The sequence below is a fragment of the Aquarana catesbeiana genome, linkage group LG08 (assembly GCF_042186555.1).
Source record: "Aquarana catesbeiana isolate 2022-GZ linkage group LG08, ASM4218655v1, whole genome shotgun sequence".
In the NCBI taxonomy this organism is placed as follows: Eukaryota; Metazoa; Chordata; class Amphibia; order Anura; family Ranidae; genus Aquarana; species Aquarana catesbeiana.
In genome coordinates this window covers 268,122,717-268,142,039 of record NC_133331.1, presented here as the reverse complement: position 1 = coordinate 268,142,039, position 19,323 = coordinate 268,122,717, and the positions used below count along the sequence as shown (strand labels likewise).

The 19,323-nt window shown below is 44.3% G+C and overlaps 2 protein-coding genes across 3 annotated transcripts in view; both read left to right on the top strand.

Moving 5' to 3' along the window:
• Positions 1-19,323, top strand: part of LOC141106431 (conglutinin-like) — a 228,813-nt gene that overhangs the window by 48,954 nt on the left and 160,536 nt on the right. The window lies entirely within an intron of this gene.
• Positions 1-19,323, top strand: part of LOC141106430 (pulmonary surfactant-associated protein D-like) — an 89,128-nt gene that overhangs the window by 48,983 nt on the left and 20,822 nt on the right. The gene's annotated exons all lie outside the window — the stretch shown is intronic.

The window sequence follows — 19,323 nt, the reverse complement described above, 5'->3', positions numbered from 1 at the left end:
TCTCCTCCCAGCGCGCTCAGACACAGCCATTTGTTCAGAGAGTCTCAGCAGCTCTGTTTTTATGTCAGTAATAGCTGAGGTGAACGATCTTTTAATGTCTGTAGCTATATCTGTCATGGTAGCATAGGTCAGAGGTCTGTCTTTATCAATGTTACCTGCTACTGAATCCTCAGATGCTGGCAGGGACATCTCGTCATTCTCTATGTCTTCCTCCAGGCTGAGTCTGTGTGTCGGCACCATCTTGGCAGATCGCCCTCCTCCGTTGTATCTGTATTTGCTGAGGTTTCCGGGCGAGATTTTCTTTTTGGGAGTTGACAGGGAGCAGAGAGTATGTCCGTGCGTTCCACTCTTCAAATGTGTGGACATACTCGTCTTGTGGATGGTGTTTTCCGGGTCCGGGGTCTCACCGTATCCTGGAGCTCAGTCACAGTGCGGCCGTCCACATTGCGCACCAAGCCACGCCCCCCCTTTCCTTATCCGATTTCTCAATTACCAAGACTAGATAAATATTCATTGTATTATTAATTATATTAACAAGTGATGGTGCCAAACAATAATAGGTGAAAGTGCAATACAAGTGCAGAAAATTTGAAAAGAGCTGACCCTTTTCCAAGTGAATAAATCACCCTATTAAGCAGTTTCAAGAAATATATATAAAAGGTCGGGAGGGGGGCGTGGCGACCGAGCTCCAACATGGACGCTTAATGTAAGAGCTCCTCTCGGCCGCCGGAGAGAATCCGAACCCATCCACGCTCAGCGGCAACATCCAGACCCCACAATTCATCCACAGGATCCCTGGAACCCACTGAGCCTGCTGATATGCCCAGGCACCGCAAGAATCCACAGAATCTGCAGAAATTGCAAGATTTCTTCCAGGCGCGCGATCACCACCAAAATGGCGCCGGCACGAGGCTGAGCCAGAAAGCACAGCGGGCTGCATCCACACTAAACGGCCGCTCCGGCCCTCAAAACGAGCAGCGAAACACCCGAACGGATAGCGGGTCTTCTTCTGGGACCTCTAGTCCGTCCACCAGGAGTCCAGCAAAGCAGAAACAAAGAACTGTTTCCCCTGAGAGACCGCTGATGGACCCTGACATGGAGGTAAGCAGGCCTCACAACACTGAAGCGCCAGCTACATCCCATATACCAGACCCTATAGCAGCTTTCCCCACTTATGACAGACCGGTGTCCGATACAGTCCTAAAGGACATGTTACTGTCATTAAAAGCCTCACTGCATGCTGATATGACAGCAGGAATCAACCACTGTCAGAGGGAAGTGCAGGCCCTGGGTAGCAGAGTAGACCATGTTGAACACAGTATGAGTGACTTTACCTCATCCTTCAATACAATGGTGGATGCACACAGCAACCACACGGAAGAAATCGCATGGCTGAAATCAAAAGTAGCAGACTTGGAAGACCATTCCTGGAGGAACAACCTAAAGATTAGGGGGATACCTGAATCGATTCCTGCTACACAACTACTGGCGTACGCCCAAGCGCTCTTTTCCTCCCTAATCCTATCTCTGTCTCCACAAGACCTCATTGTAGATCGCATCCACCGTATCCCCAAACCATCCTTCCTTCCAGAAAATACTCCCAGGGATGTATTACTCAGGGTACACTACTATCATATCAAGGAACAACTCCTGATAGTGTCTCGCAAACCTGACAGCAGACATCCACAATATGCTGAGCTGCAGCTGTTACCAGACCTATCTAGACACACTCTCCAGCAACGTCGCAACCTTGCGACAATCACCAAGGCTCTAAGAAACCACAACATTATCCATAAGTGGAAATACCCCGCCAAGCTGTCCGTTACTCATAATGGTACGTCAGTCCTGATCTCCACATTGGATGAAGGCATTGCAGCACTGCAACAATGGAACATACTACCAGCCCATACTCCGCCACTTGCCCAAGCTTCTACACCTTCTCCAATACAAGATGACTGGCAAGTGGTTTCACGCAAACGTTCCTCTAAGAAATCAGCCGGTGAAAACGCATAAACACACCACGACCTTTGGCATTCCTTCTCTCCGGACACAGGGTGTTCAAGTGCAATCCCTGTTTTCTCCCTGCCTCTACCTAAACAGCAGTTATGTCTGCAAATGGATCTATTTCATGATCCCTTTCTTAATAAGTTTGTTAACTTTGCAACATTAACTTTATTTCTTCTATATTGTTTGTTTTCTTTTACCTCCTTTATGATGGAAGCACGCCGACCAGTAGTGGACGCCAGTTACGAACCGGAATTACACAGAATCAACTCTGCCGTGCCAGAAGATACAATTGGCCACAGTGAGTACATAACCTGCACAATGACGCCTCACAATCCCCGAAAATATCTACATGCCAATTAACTGCCTATCCATAAACGCCAGGGGCTTAAATCACCCTGCCAAACGGCGCTCCATGTGGGCCGAGGCCCTTAAACACAAGGCAGACATACTATGTGTACAGGAGACTCACTTCCAGGAATCCAACGCACCGACATGCACCAACAAAGAGTACCCCCATGTGTTTCTGGCATGCACACCAGGACATAAAAAGAGAGGAGTTCTAATTGCCCTGAGAAATACGCTATCCTTTCAACACAAGGAAACCATTCTAGATGCTAACGGAAGATATATCATCCTCAAGGGTGACATTAACTCAACTCCATATACGGTAGTGTCTCTGTACGCTCCTAATACACATCAAACCCGCTTTCTCAACAGGCTTCTTAAGAAGACGAAGTCCCACTTGTATGGCAACCTCATACTCTGCGGTGACTTTAATCTCTTTATGGACCTGAAACTAGATACGACAAACACCAAAATGAATGGGAATACATTCTTGAACAAAACCATTCATAGTGCAGAACTCTTTGATACCTGGCGCTGCTTAAATGCAAATGCTAAAGATTACACTTTTTTCTCCCATAGGCATTGTTCTTATTCACGAATTGACTTATTCTTTACTGATAAATGGTTATTACAGAAAGTCTCCTCTGCACAGATCCACAATATCACGTGGTCTGACCATGCAGCAGTTACTATTACTATCAATGACCAGGTTGTCTCCTCTTCTACACCCATCTGGCGCAATAACATTAGAATATTACAAGAACCCCGCACGTTCAAAATCATATCTCAACACCTTAGCAATTTTTTTCATGAAAATGCAAAATCGGTAGAAAACCCTTTTACTCTATGGAACGCCCATAAGGCGTATATGAGGGGAATACTAATTCAGATAAGTGCTAGAGAAAAAAAGCGACACAAAGCCCATATCGATTCCATTCTGTCGGACATACAATCCTTAGAATCACGAAATAAACAAAAGCCTGATCTGAATCTCACACAACAACTTTCCTCACTGAGAAACAAACTAAGAGACCTATTGACCCAACAATATGACCACCACCTACGCCGACTGAAACTGAACTCATACGCTAATGCTAATAGAGCAGGCAAATACTTGGCCAATCGAATAAAAGCAATACAATCCAAAACAAGAATCGCACATCTGATTCACCCCATGCTCAAACACAAAATTACTAACCCACAGGACATTGCCAACCAATTTGCCAATTGCTACAGCAGTCTGTACAATATTAAAGATGACTCTACCACACACCAACCAACTCTACCAAATATACAAAACTTTCTTCACAACCTAAAATTACCTTCCCTATCGGAATCCCAAATCAACTTACTTAACTCCCCATTCAATATACCTGAAATTGAAAATGCATTAGCCTCCCTACCTAATGGCAAATCGCCAGGACCTGATGGGTTCTCCAATGAATATTTTAAAATATACAAATCACACCTTACACCTTATCTTCTTCAAGTCTTTACAAAAGCAGCAGACACATCATCCTTCCCCCAGAAATGCTAAAGGCATACATAGTTACTCTGCCCAAACCAGGCAAAGACCCTAATACACCACCTAATTTTCGTCCAATCTCCCTACTAAACACAGACATAAAGATATATGCAAAACTCTTATCACAAAGACTAGCGGAATGTGTACCATCCCTTATACAATGCGATCAGATGGGCTTCATGAAGGGGAGACAAACCTCAGATGCTACACGGAGAATGGTCAATATAATCCACTATGCTGTTAAAAAACAAACGCCTTCTCTGCTATCAATTGACGCAGAGAAGGCGTTTGACAGGGTCCACTGGAAATATATGTCGATGACTTTGTCAAAGTTTGTTTTTTGTGGTCATATACTAAACGCAGTGCTGGCCCTGTACTCTTGCCCTTCTGCGCAGGTGTACACATCCAGCATGCTTTCCATTCCATTTCAAATATCTAATGGTACTCGCTAGGGCTGCCCTTTATCCCCAACGATCTTCAACCTCATGATTGAACCCCTGGCCGAGGCCATTAGAACTCACACTGATATACATGGATTCCATTTTAACACCTCCCACCATGTCATCAATTTATTTGCAGATGATGTGATCCTTATGCTATCAAACCCACTAAAATCCCTCCCAGCATCACACGAAATATTGAAATCTTTTGGTGATGTCTCATATTACAAAGTAAACTTTTCAAAATCCCTCATACTTAATTTGGGTGTACCGAAAGCAAATTGTCTGGAACTACAACATTCCCTCCCATACGAATGGAGCACTAAAGGCATAAAATACCTGGGCATCACCCTAACCAATGATACTACTTCACTAATGGCCATTAATATGAAGACACTCATTCACAACCTAGAAACTCAAACTTGTAATTTAGCGAAAAGAGAACTATCTTGGTTAGGTAAGCTAGCAGCATTTAAAATGATGATTCTCCCTCAAATTTTATACATGTTCCGAGTGCTTCCACTTGCTATTCCCGAACATTATCTTAAATCCCTCTCTAACCTCCAATGGAAACTCTTATGGGGATCCAAAAAAGCAAGATGCTCTCAACTCAACCTAATACCCCACAAATCCGCAGGGGGTGCAGGTCTGATAGACATACATGATTACATGTGGGCAACTAGACTTGACCAACTCAAATATTGGTTTTTGACCACGGATAATCCACTATGGGTTGACATAGAAAAGGTCCTTTACCAGACCTACAAACGGTCCTCTTGGGAGACACTTGGATACCTTGGAACCTCAAACACCTACCCCCAACTATCGCCATAACATTACAAGCTTGGAGATTCCTCCTAACACGCACACTTTATGACAGCAAGTCAATAGATTTTACTCTACCTCTAAGCATGACTGAAGCTAATATTCCAATGATTTCATTGAAAGCGCTCCCCAACTATGGGATAACAAAAGTACAGGACCTCATCACACATAACACCCCACAATCAGCAGAACATATTATGAAAGCACATAATTTACCCCAACATATGCTCTTTACATGTTTGCGAGTATCTCACTTTATGAAAAAAAATCCAATAGGTACCTTCAAACTCCCGCTCTCCATTTGGCGACACCTCACTCAAGGGGCTAAAAACAATAAGGGTATATCACTATATTACAACACACTACAAAATAAAAGAGTGTTTAAAAAAAAAGCAGTACATATGAAGTGGGACATGGACATAGGTAAAACGCTTACTGAAGACCAATGGAAATTCATGTTTCAAACTATACACCGTGCCTCACACTGTATCAATCACTGGGAATCTTCAATAAAGGTGATGAACCGATGGCAACACACCCCGAGCAGAATTGCACACATGTTTCCCAACTCGTCACCCCTATGCTGGAGGAACTGTGGACATAAAGGTCACCTTCTCCACATGTTCTGGGAGTGCCCCAATGTAATTAGCTTCTGGAATCACACTTTTAAACTCATATCGTCCATTACAGGAATACTCACGTCCCCAAATCCCGCATTGCCTATCCTACTAATAGGGCTAGAAAAATTTCCGCAAAACATGAGACACATAGTCACCCATATACTACTAGTAGCCAGGTCCCTGGTACTCCAAAACTGGAAAAATACCCTAACACTCAATATAAACGAGGTGATCAGAAAAGTGCATCAAAACTATACATTTGAACGTCTCTTAGCAATGAATTCACTTTATTGTGATAAATTCGACAAATGTTGGGTGTTATGGACTAGCAAATATCAGTATACATAAGTATCTGTAAATATATATTACTGTAATTCTAAATACGATCACTCTGGCTCTGTGCTTCCTAACTAAATTTGTTACTTATATTAGTTTACATTCTTCTTTATGTGTTGTAACCCTGTCTCTGTATCATATTGACAAACTCAATAAAAAACCTTTTAAAGATAAAAAAAAAAAGAAATATATATATAAAAGGTCAACGCTAACTCAAATCAAATGAAAATGAACATTCAGTGCATGAAAAACACAATATTTCATAATAGTTAAACCAAAACAATTTTGAAAAAATCCTCAAAGAAAAGTCCAAACACCAAAACCAAAGAGTCGGTGTAGTGACAGGTAATCTTAGTTATCCCTACTCCACCATCACTTGTGTAGGAGAAAAACAAACTCACCAGATAACTAATCATGGAAAACGTCGTAGTAATCAGATCTTAGACAGAGGACAGAATTAAAATTAGACTTGGGAAACTTAACATTAATAAATCACCGGGACCAAATGGCTTGCACCCGAGGGTACTTAGGGAACTCAGTCAAGTAATTGCCAGGCCATTGTTCCTAATTTTTACTGACAGTCTACTGACTGGAATGGTAACAGCTGATTGGAGAAAACCACCAATATTTAAAAAGGGCCCCAAATACATCCCTGGGAATTACAGACCAGTTAGCCTAACATTAATAGTATACAAGAAAAACAGAAATGGAAGGCGCGCACATCTAGTGCATTACCAAAGATAATTTAATTATAAAAATGTTTTATACAAAAGTGGGTACTCACAAAATACAACTGACAAAAGGCCATAAAAACAATGCATGGACATGCATAGAACACGGGGTACAGCTTAGCTTTTTGGCCAAATGGTGAGGTGGGCACCATTTGGCCAAAAAGCATCATACCAGTAATTGGAGTATAAAGTATATGCGTTTATTCAGGTAAGAGTCATGCATACATTGGTATCATCAGCAATGGCCAGTTGTAAAACAACATACATGTAAAATGAACAATGGGTACATAAATGGATAATAAACATGTAATACACGGGCATCTGGTGTACCCTATGAATAAAAAACATGTGATACACAAGCATCTAGTGTACCCAACATGTTTTGTGAGACCCAGCTCGCTATTCAAGGGTTGATGCGTGTACAGATGTACCTAAGATGGAAGAATATAAATAGGTAGGTGGTATAGTATTGATAGACTAGTTGCAGAGCGTGGGAGCCATAATGTGGGGTCCCATACTCACCACTAAATAAGGCCAGGACGGGGCGTGGCCTAGCTCATGGAGGAGTGAGACGTGCTTCTCAGGAGCTCCCGCACACACCGGACTAATAGAGGCTCTCAGCGACTCCAGAACTCTGCAGACAGGTCTGTAATGGGGAAGAGAGGTGGGGGAGAAGGACGCCATACCCCTGATACACAAACCGAGGGGGAAATCGACTGCTTTTTCATACGTTTGGGACAAAATCAGCATGGCCCCCCCAAATCCAAGATGGCGCTGACCCGCTCCTCAGGCTCACATGCGGCCTCACAAGGAGCTACATCACAGCGCTCCACACCACATGTGACAACCAGGCAGCGTGCTAGATCCCCCCCAGACAGAGAATAAATCTGTGCGCTCTGCATGTCATTCCCCAACATCGCACCGGTCTTTTAGTGGATGGGACATGGAAGCTTACATCAAAGCTCTCCCCACCAGACATGATTTTGAGGCATGTGTACAGAGACTTGAACGCTCTTACAAGCAGGAGATCTCTGAGCTGCGCAAGGATGTCACAAGCAGGCTAGAAGATGTGGAACAAACTGTAGAAGAGACTGTCTCTACACTACAGTCACATGAAATCATCTTGCAGGAGCACACATTACAGATACAGCAACTGATGTATCACCAGGATGACCAAGAAAACCGAGCCAGACGTAACAATATACGTATACGCGGCCTCCCGGAATCTGTGGAAAATAAAGACCTGGCCCCTGTAGTCATAGCCATATTCAATGACCTGCTCCAAAAAGATAAAGAATCTCCCATAGAACTTGATCGTATACACAGAGCCCTCGGCCCCAAAAACCCAAACCTTGAACATCCCAGAGATGTGATCTGCAGAATCCACTTTTATGCGATTAAAGATGCTATTATGCATGCAGCTCGCACCCAAGACGCCATATACTTTAATGATGCTGCTGTGACTTTATTACCAGACATCTCCAAGCTGACCCTGGATATGCAACGTGCACTGAAACCCCTCACAGGAGCTCTTCAGGAAAAGCATATAATACCGCTGGGGTTTCCCATTTAACCTCTTTGCATCTCATGAAGGACGGTCGGCCACATTTCGCACTCTGGGTGACCTCCCAAAGTTCCTCGGGACTTTCGAACTGCCCCAGATCCACATCCCGGATTGGCCAATCCATGCAGCGACTCCTGGATTTCCGATCGCATCGAGCTGGCAAAAACAATCTAGGAAGAACAAACGCTCAAAGTCTGATTTCCCCAAAGCAACAGATGGATGAACCCCCGCCGCAGAACTTCTGATTAACCATTTCTTTCCTTCACAGGCACCGCGCCGATGAAGCGGCCCCGGTTTTATGGTTACAGTATTGTTGGGACATTATGTTTTGCTATATTATTTTGTTCTTCTCACACACAGGTTTTGTTTTGTGTTCTTAGCAGCATGGTCCTTTCTCAGTTAACGGAGATCCCAAACCAATACTGTGATTCCCTACCTTACTATGGGTCCCCCCCAGACCCTGCCCTCCTCACCCCGTCCCTCATTGCTTTATGTTGTACTGTTATTTTCATATTGTTGACCCTGCAGACAGTTAGATTATCGGACCTCACCTATGGGTTTAGTCCGGCTGGACAGCTCATAATAGTTTAGCGATTGCGTTGCGACTCTGCGGGTCCTGAGTTGCTAAAGTTATAGAAGTATTTCAAATTTATTTCCTTTTTCTTTTAGTAGCCCGGTGTGTGCGGGCCCCTCTGTGGACTGACCACTACCCCCCACATAGGGTTTTCAGCGCCCTTAGCGGCATTAGCTGAACTTTAGAACACAATGTTCTTTATACGGCCTCTGAGGCCAAGGTTTTTCCTCCTCTGTTTTCTTTCTGTTTTTCTCTCTACCCCTCCACTTATACTTATTCTACAACTCAATACTAACGGAGGTTTCTTTACTACCTCTTTTCACCCGTCCCCCTGGAGATGGCGAGGCTCTCCCTTGTTTTAGTATACCTAAATATCAAATCCTCTTCCCCATGGCAGTGCAAACCCCCCTGAAAGTCTCCTCTTTAAACTGCAGGGGTTTTAACACCCCAGAGAAAAGGAGGCAAATCTTATATCATTTTCACAAAAACCGTACCCAAATTCTACTCCTTCAGGAGACTCATTTTAGGTCAGACACGATTCCGCATCTCCTCCATAAACAATATCCCACTTGGTTCCACAGCACCAACCCCTCAGCGAAATCTAAAGGGGTTTCGATCTCGTTTCATGTCTCATTCACACCAGATGTGCTAGACACCCTCATTGATCCACTACGGAGATATGTTTTTTTAAAACTTTCATATATGAATATGATCTATACTATAATCAATGTTTACTCTCCAAACCAGGATCAACTGCAATTCCTCTCCAAGGTATCTACTCGCCTGAAAAGATTTAGCACGGTCAACATGATCCTGGGAGGAGAACTCAATGCTGCTTTGATACCACGCCTTGACACCTCAATGGGTAAGTCCTCAATCTCCCCGACTTCCCTGACCAAAACACGTACACTTCTTTCAGACTTATCTCTAGTGGACGTCTGGAGGACGTTACACCCCTCCACTAAAGATTTCACATACTACTCCCCAGCACACTCCAACTACAGTAGATTAGACTACATTTTCATCTCCCAATCCTTACTGGATTTCTCACCCACCGCCTCGATAGGCCTCACTTTGTGGTCTGATCACGCCCCCATACATATGAATTTGGAAAGCATACCAACATAAAAAAAGAGAGCCACATGGAGATTAAACAACAATCTGCTCTCGGACTTAGTATGCACCCAGGACATCACACAAACCATCAAACACTTTGTTGCAGACCATGCCCGTGACGACACCAACCCACTAATGAAATGGGAAGCACTCAAATGCGTCATTAGGGGTAAACTTATCCAACATGGCTCTAGATTAAAACGTGCACGAACAGCAGACATCACACGTCTTCTGTCCCTAATAGCCACCTTAGAGGAGGACCATAAACGATCCCCCGATGAAAAAATTCAGCTAGAACTCACTAACGCTAGGAGAGACCTCTTGCAAATCTTTACACAACGCTCACTGGTAGCGAGAGATAAAGGGCGATTTGCCAATTACTCACAAGCAAATCAGTGTGGCAGACATCTTGCGCAGACTCTTCAACTCAGACAGGCCCGGAAGTCTATTCCCTGTATTAACTCACCCAATAAAGGCAAAATAATAAATAACTCTTCCATAGTAGAATTCCGTCAATACTATGACACCTTATACAATCTCAAGCCCCAGACACCGTCACCCAAACTCCAAACAGACTCTCCGATTCAAACACTGTCCTCATACATTCAGGAAACTGCACTCCCAACTATCCCAGCCTCTGAAGCAGAAGACTTAGAATCCCCCCTGACTGACTCCGAATTCCATTTTGCCATAAAAAACTTAAAGAATGGTAAAAGCCCAGGTCCAGATGGGTTCTCCTCACGCTTCTACAAGACGTTTGCACCTTTGTTATCCCCCCTGATAGCCAAAGCATTCAACGCCATAGATGAGAACTTATCTCCCTCCCCTACTTTATTACAAGCCCAAATAGTAGTCATCCCAAAACCAGGCAAGGATACCTCTTTATGTTCTAATTATAGGTCGATATCCCTACTAAATATAGACCTTAAATTGTATGCTAAGATACTAGCGAACCGTATCCCACCTCTTTTGCCAAATCTAATACATAGAGATCAAGTGGGTTTTGTCCCTGGACGTGAAGCTAGGGACAATACCACCAAAACTATCCACCTCGTGGCATATGCCCATCGTAACCACATACCGACCTGCCTTCTCTCCTGTGATGCGGAGAAGGCTTTTGATAGGGTCAGTTGGCCCTTTCTTCAGGCTACTCTCTCCCAAATAGGACTAAGACCTAGAATGCTAGCCCACATCATGTCATTATACTCTAAGCCCTCAGCCACAATTTTAGTTAATGGAACCCAATCAGAGAAACTCACTATCTCAAATATCACGAGACAAGGCTGTCCCCTCCCCCCTCTCCTATTTGCCTTAGTAATTGAACATCTAGCCCAAGCTATTAGAGCAAATCCTGATATACGAGGGATACAGACCCCGTCCTCACAATGTAAACTTTCCCTTTATGCAGACGACTTGCTCCTCTATGTGACCAATCCCCATATTAGTATACCATCCATACTTGCCGAGATCAACCGGTTCAGTGGTCTCAGTAATTATAAGCTGAATATCTCTAAAACAGAGGCACTGAACATATCCCTACCTCAGTCGACCCTTTCCTCCCTTAAGGCCAACTTCTCATTCCAATGGCAAACAAAATCTATCTCATACCTAGGTACAGCCATCCCAAGTCGTGCCTCGGAAATATACGCCCTAAATTACAGTCCACTTCTCACGAAACTCAGACGCCTCACTGAAAGCCGAGGGGACCTGCCAATATCATGGTTTGGTCGCATGAACGTGTTGAAAATGGACATACTCCCTAAATTATTGTATTTATTTCAAGCCCTCCCAATTGCTTTGCCGGCTGCCTTCTTCCGCACTCTTCGTTCTATGGCCATACGATTCGTGTGGAGGGGAAACCATCCCAGACTGAAACACAAACTTTTATGTGCCCCCATTTCCAAAGGTGGGACAAGCCTCCCAGATTTTGAACTTTACCACACAGCAGCAGTGGTTTCCCGTTTACTGGAGTGGTTTCCCCGCCCACTACTTAAAGCCTCCACTTTGGTGGAACAGGACTTATCTTCAATTGACCTCCGGGCTTTGCCATAGACTCATAGATCTCTTACTAACCTGTCTCCACTGACCAGAGATGCCCTATTAACCTGGTACCGCAGAAAAGAAAGATACTCACTTTCCACTGAACCAAGTCCCCTTACCCCTCTATTTGACAACCCAGCCCTCCCAGAAGGCAGTTCAACACAAATCATAGACGATCAGAACAGAGCCACTTGGCCCACAGCATGACAATTTGTCAACAGCACACATGGTACTTTCACGTCAAGACTAAACATCACATCATCCAACGTAACGTGGTTAACACATCTACATCTGACAGCCTACTGTAAAAAACTACATGATTCCAAACAGATTCACAGACCTTTGACTGGCTTTGAACAATTATGCACACTATCGGAAACCCCCCGTCACACCCTTTCATTGATCTACAAACTGATTATAGAACACACCCATGATACCTTACCCAATTACACCAAAGCATGGTCAGAGGAACTCGGGAGGGAAATAACTGATGCTGAATGGGGTAAAGCTTTTGTCTTCACCCACAAATCAGCCATTTCGTGCTACACCAAGGAAAAAAATTACAAGGTTTTATCCAGATGGTATAGAGTGCCAACGAATCTCAGGATCATGTTTCCATCAACCACCGACATCTGTTGGAGATGTAACTCTGCGAAGGGTACGTATTGTCACATCTGGTGGGCATGCGACGTGATAGGTCCGTTCTGGACCCAAATCTTCCAAATTTATACAGAAATTTACGATAAATCACTCACTCCCTCTCCTTTCATTGCTCTCCTATCTATACTACCTGGTAAAATCAAGTCACAAAAACACAACCTCTTAAAAAATTTTCTCAGCAGTGGTAGGCAATTAATCGCTAGACACTGGAAATCCACCACTCCCCCATCTCTTCTAGAGTGGGTAAGTGAAATAAACAATACCATGCTTATGGAGGAAATGCAGGCCAGAGCCATAGACAAATACACAAAATTCTCCTTTATCTGGAGCATATGGAGGCATTACTCCACTTCAGATAAGCTAAAAAGCAGGCTCACAGCTATGAAGGCACCTAGCCAAGTAACAAAATCTACTAGTTCTACACAAACAACCTAACAATATAGGTCCCGACTCGGGGCGAGGCTCGCTGTCCCCCTTCCTCCCCTCCTTCCCCCCTCTCCCCCCTTCTCCTACCTACCTTGCCAGTCTTCCTTCCCGTTCCTCCCCCCACCTCTTTTCTTTCCTCTACCTGTCATTCCAACGCTTTTCTTTACTCTTATACTACTCTTTTGGGCTATCTATAGCCAAGATTTTTAACCTATAGTATTCTGTCCTTTAATATCAATTTCCTCACAACCTCCAACAGATTGGTTAAATACCAACGTCTATATGCTGTTGGTATTCAGATTACTTGTCTATTCATTTTGAGTTCCTTGACATCTGGGCGCAGCATGATCCCATTGGGGCGTCCAGATCTCGGGAATTTTTGGTAACACGACTAATAGCAAAAGTTCTGAAAGCTGTTGAGATAATACACTATGTTCATATTGAGGTCAGAACGCATAACATTGTATTGATCTGCCTATGTATGTTTCTTTATTACTAAACCAGATTGCCCGATGTTGAGCATCTGGTCTTGTTCATGTTTTCATCTTCCGTTTGGAAAATTACTTTATATACAATAAAAACTTATTGAACCTAAATAAGGCCAGGACAACAGGTGTGTGGTTCCCAGAGGCAGCAGCAGGTGTCTTAACTGGGAACTGAGGAGGCAGAGCCAAACGGGACCCCAGTGGGGCAAACCAGAGGACAAGCATGGTGCGCATGTGAGAGTGTGTCCCCAGGAGTCTCACTGAGTCCATGTGTAATGGAAACTGTAGGCGTAAAAAAGTATAATAATGCATTAAGTACTAATGATATGTATATATCTCTGTATGAATAAAGAGCCTGAGCCAAGAATAGTAAGTGCATAGGAGACTGAAAGGGGGAAAGGGAAATGGCAAAGAAATGCCAGCAAGTGATAAGAATCAGAGGAATGAACAAGAGAGAAAGAAAAAGAGTGAAAAAAACAAACAAATTGAAATTGAAATGGTGACAGAAAAGCAAGCAAAAAGTACCTACCGTATTTATCGGCCTATAACACGCACTTTTTTCCCCTGAAAATCAGGGGAAAATCGTGGGTGCGTGTTATAGGCCGATCCCCGCCGATTTCTGTGTCATCGGAGCGATCGCGGCAATTGCCGCGATCGCCGCCGACATACACAGCCGTGGGTAGATTCAAAAATGGCGCCGAGACTGCAGGGAGCCGAGATACACATACTCGAGTGTTCTCGGCTTTTTCCGGCGCCGCCGTCACGCCCAGTCCCGCCCCTGGACCTGTGTTATGTCCATCATAGGGCGGGACTGGGCGTGACTGTGAGCGGCGCCGAAAAAAGCCGAGAACACTCGGGTATGTGTATCTCGGCTCTTGTCGGATCCGAGATACACATACCCGAGTGTTCTCGGCTTTTTTCGGCGCCGCTCACAGTCACGCCCAGTCCCGCCCTATGATGGACATAACACAGGTCCAGGGGCGGGACTGGGCGTGACGGCGGCGCCGGAAAAAGCCGAGAACACTCGAGTATGTGTATCTCGGCTCCCTGCAGTCTCGGCGCCATTTTTTGAATCTACACCGAGTGCACAAAGCTGCACTGACATGGCTTGACTGGGGCAGACCTGCACTAACGAAGCTGCACTGGGGCAAGGCTGCACTGAGGCAAAGCTTCACTGACAAGGCTGCACTGGGGCAAAGCTGCACTGACAAGGCTGCACTGGGGCAAAGCTGCACTGACAAGGCTGCACTGACAAGGCTGCACTGACAAGGCTGCACTGACAAGACTGCACTGGGGCAAGGCTGCACTGACACTGAAAAGGCTGCAGATGGACAGATAAGGCTGCATTGATGGGCATTTTAATGTAAGTTTTTTTTTCCTTAAACTACCCTCCTAAAAAATTTTTTTCCTTAAAATTCTCTCCTAAACTTGGGGTGCGTGTTATACGCCGGCGCGTGTTATACGCCGATAAATACGGTATTTATATTCTTACATCTTAGGTACATCTGTACACACATTAACCCCTGAAGAGCGAGCTGAGTCTCGCGAAATGTGTCGTGTACACTTGATGCTTGTGTATCACATGTTTTCTGTTCATAGGGTACACCAGGTGCCCGTATATTACATGTTTATTATCCATTTATGTACCCATTATCCATTTTACATGTATGTTGTTTTACAACTGGCCATTGCTGATGATACCAATGTATGTATGACTTTTACCTGAATAAACGCATATACTGTATACTCCAATTACTGGTATGATGCTTTTTGGCCAAATGGTGCCCACCTCACTTAAAGTCCCATTAGGGCGAATCTTTTGTTGCATATTTCAGGGATGGAAGTGGGTCACTGGTGACACCAGACCCTTTTTATTTTTTCAATATTGAACCCGGGTGGAAGACAGCCCGAACCTAGTCTGTGGTCATTACATGCATCCATGTAGATATACTATATATTTTTATTTGGTTCATACAATTGACTCGCTAGTGTTTAGTTTGCAATTTCCAGCATTGGCACACGTTCAGGCCCCCCTGTTGTGTAGTTCCTTTGTGGTAGCGGCACCATTGTCTTGCCTGTGAGCTGCAAGGTGTATACAGGGAGATTTCTTGTCTCCAACTGTCCCCACCTGCTCTTTGAGTGGATGAGAACACCTACACCTCGACGCCATGCATGTGTTCCGGCGGCATGGCATCTGCGATTTTGCGATGTCATTGCGGCTGTACACATTGGGCCATCTGGATGCATCGGGAAGGAATTTGCGGTTGCACGCCCCCCATGTCGCTGGGTGCCTCCTTCACTCATGTGTCAGTCATCCAACCATGGCGTTGTGGGCAGAGCCCTGCTGGATTTCACGGGGGTATATATTGGAGGTCTGACATGATGTGCATTTTAGTCTTTGCATCACAGAGGACACACACACCTGCTGTTTCACCTGCCTAGACTTACCAGACTCACCTACTTCCACCAATTCCAGGTACACTTCATTACTTGCACATGGCTCACTATGAGCATTTATCTTACTTTTTGCTTGCTTTTCTGTCACCAATTCAATTTCAATTTTAATTTTTTTTTCACTCTTTTTCTTTCTCTCTTGTTCATTCCTCTGATTCATATCACTTGCTGGCATTTCTTTGCCATTTCCCTTTCTCCCTTCAGTCTCCTATGTCCTTATTATTCTTGGCTCAGGCTCTTTATTCATACAGAGATATATACATATCATTAGTACTTAATGCATTATTATACTTTTTTTACGCCTACAGTTTCCATTACACATGGACTCAGTGAGACTCCTGGGGACACACTCCCACATGTGCACCATGCCTGTCCTCTGGTTTGCCCCACTGGGGTGCCGTTTGGCTCCGCCTCCTCAGTTCCCAGTTAAGACACCGGCTGCTGCCTCTGGGAACCGCACACCTGTTGTCCTGGCCTAATTTAGTAGTGAGTATGGGACCCCACATGGCTCCCACGCTCCGCAACTAGTCTATCAATACTATAATACTATACACTGGGGGGAGAACCTCAGGGGGAATCTAGGATGGAAAAGGACCTGGGGGTCCTAGTAGATGAAAAGCTCAGCAATGGCATGCAAAGCCAAGCTGCTGCTAACAAAGCAAACAGAATATTGGCATGCATTAAAAAGGGGATTAATTCCAGAGATAAAACAATAATTCTCCTGCTCTACAAGACTCTGGTCCGGCTGCACCTAGAGTATGCTGTCCAGTTCTGGGCACCAGTCCTCAGGAAGGATGTACTAGAAATGGAGCGAGTACAAAGAAGGGCAACAAAGCTAATAAAGGGTCTGGAGGATATTAGTTATGAGGAAAGGTTGCGAGCACTGAACTTATTCTCTCTGGAGAAGAGACGCTTGAGAGGGGATATGATTTCAATTTACAAATACCGTACTGGTGACCCCACAATAGGGATAAAACTTTTTCGTAGAAGAGAGTTTAACAAGATTCATGGCCACTCACTAAAATTAGAAAAAAAAATGTTTAACCTTAAACTACGTAAAGGGTTCTTTACTGTAAGAGCAGCAAGGATGTGGAATTCCCTTCCACAGGCGGTGGTCACAACAGGGGTATTGATAGTTTCAAGAAACTATTAGATAAGAACCTGAACGACCTCAACATACAGGGATATACAATGTAATACTGACATATAATCACACACATAGGTTGGACTTGATGGACTTGTGTCTTTTTTCAACCTCAACTACTATGTAACTATGTAACATGGTAGATATATCCTTTTGCACCTTAAATTGTTTGAGTTGAGTTGTGTTGTAGCAAATGTATATTTACCCCCTTATTCTCCTGAAGTGCTTTGCCTGCTTGCTAGATTTTTATCTGATAAATTGCCACTTCCAGTTTTAGTTATACCTATTTTATTGTGGACCAACTCCAACACATGGCTGGCTGAGAGAATTGCGCCCCAAACACGTCCTCCTATAATATACATTCCTCTTTAGTGCTTGGTAAAAATCCATTGCACACATTGGATTCTCCTATTTTTACTCTACAGCCCCTATGTCCCACTTCATATTTTATGTGCAAGGTATGGCAGGCAGCTAGACACTTGCTGGCAGTAACTGGCCACACTAGATATACCCCACTTTGGTCAAATGAAATGTTGTCTGAACTCAACTTGCTTGAGGGCTTTCAGGGGTTGGAGGGGGTGGGAGTCACAACTCTTTTAACTCTATTCAAAAGGAAATTTTAAAATCTTTTCAACAATTGTGCTTAAAATTCAACCTTAGACTAAAAATGCTTTTATCAATATTTACAATTATGCCATGCGCTTCATACTAAACATCCTACTTTCTCCTTCTTTTCTGAGTCCCTATTTTATACTCTAAAGTCAGCCATAGATGGTTCGAATTTTGGCCAGTTCATCAGGGACCAGACGAGATTTCGAACCATCAATGGGCAGGCTGATTGTACCCAAGTCGATCCATTAAGCAACTTGGGTACAACCCGAATGTCAGATCTTTACATGCGATTATTGCTAGTGGCTATAGCTGCTAGCAATAATCAGTGTTCTCCTTGCAGGGACAGCTCCCCACGCCCCCCTGCCGGGAGAACACAATTGCTCTACAAAAATGTTTCCCCCATCAACACTAGCTGTGGTGATGAGGGAATCAAGCACAGGTTGGAGGAAATAAAATTGCATCATCTATGGCCTGCCTACCTCTAAGCTAAATCCACCAAAGGGGCGTATCTCAATACTGTATATACAGTTGCTAATGAAATTTCTCCTTAAAGGAGAAGTCCAGCCAAAGCTCGTTTGGCTGGACTTCTCCTATGGATCACAGGAGTGCAGTTCGTTTTGCACTCCTGCGACCCATTTTCAGCAGAGAGCGGGCTGAAGTCCACTCTCTGCTGACATCACGGATGTCAGTCCAGGCACCACGTCATCACAACAATACAGTCTGGATCTGCCAGGTGCCTGGACTGACACCCGGCTCAGCCTCTCAGTGAGCCGCTGAGAGCCTGAGCTGGCCACCCCCGCCTCCCCCACAGCCCAGCGCTCTAGCGAGTGAGGAGGGGGCAGAGCAGAGAGCTGTGACTGACAGTCTACAACTCTCTGCTCACGGAGCTCTAAAAACCGAGCAATGTTGGTGGTGTTCGATATTTTGGTTCTCAGTGCAGAGACGCCAGGGGACAGATGCAGCATCGGACTGATGCTGCATCCACCAAGGTAAGTATGAATCTGAAAATAAAAAATCCTTTACTTCTCTTTTAAGTTTCCACTCCCCTGCAAACACAGATGGGAGGAGGATCTGGTTTCTCTCTCCGAGGAGCTCTGAGAAGATATACTATAGCACATGCAACTGGTTTTGCTCTCCCATATGCACAGCTTTATATCCTTCATAGAGTGCATTTTACAGCTGACTTTCTTTATAGAACTGATCTTAGAGAGAATTCACAGTGTGTTGGTGTAACCACGTGCAGGGCACCCTTATACATTTATTATTATTATTATTATTATATTATTATACAGGATTTATATAGCGCCGACAGTTTACGCAGCGCTTTACAACATTAGGGCAGACAATACAAGTACAATACAATTCAATACAGGAGGAATCAGAGGGCCCTGCTCGTTAGAGCTTACAATCTAGGAGGGA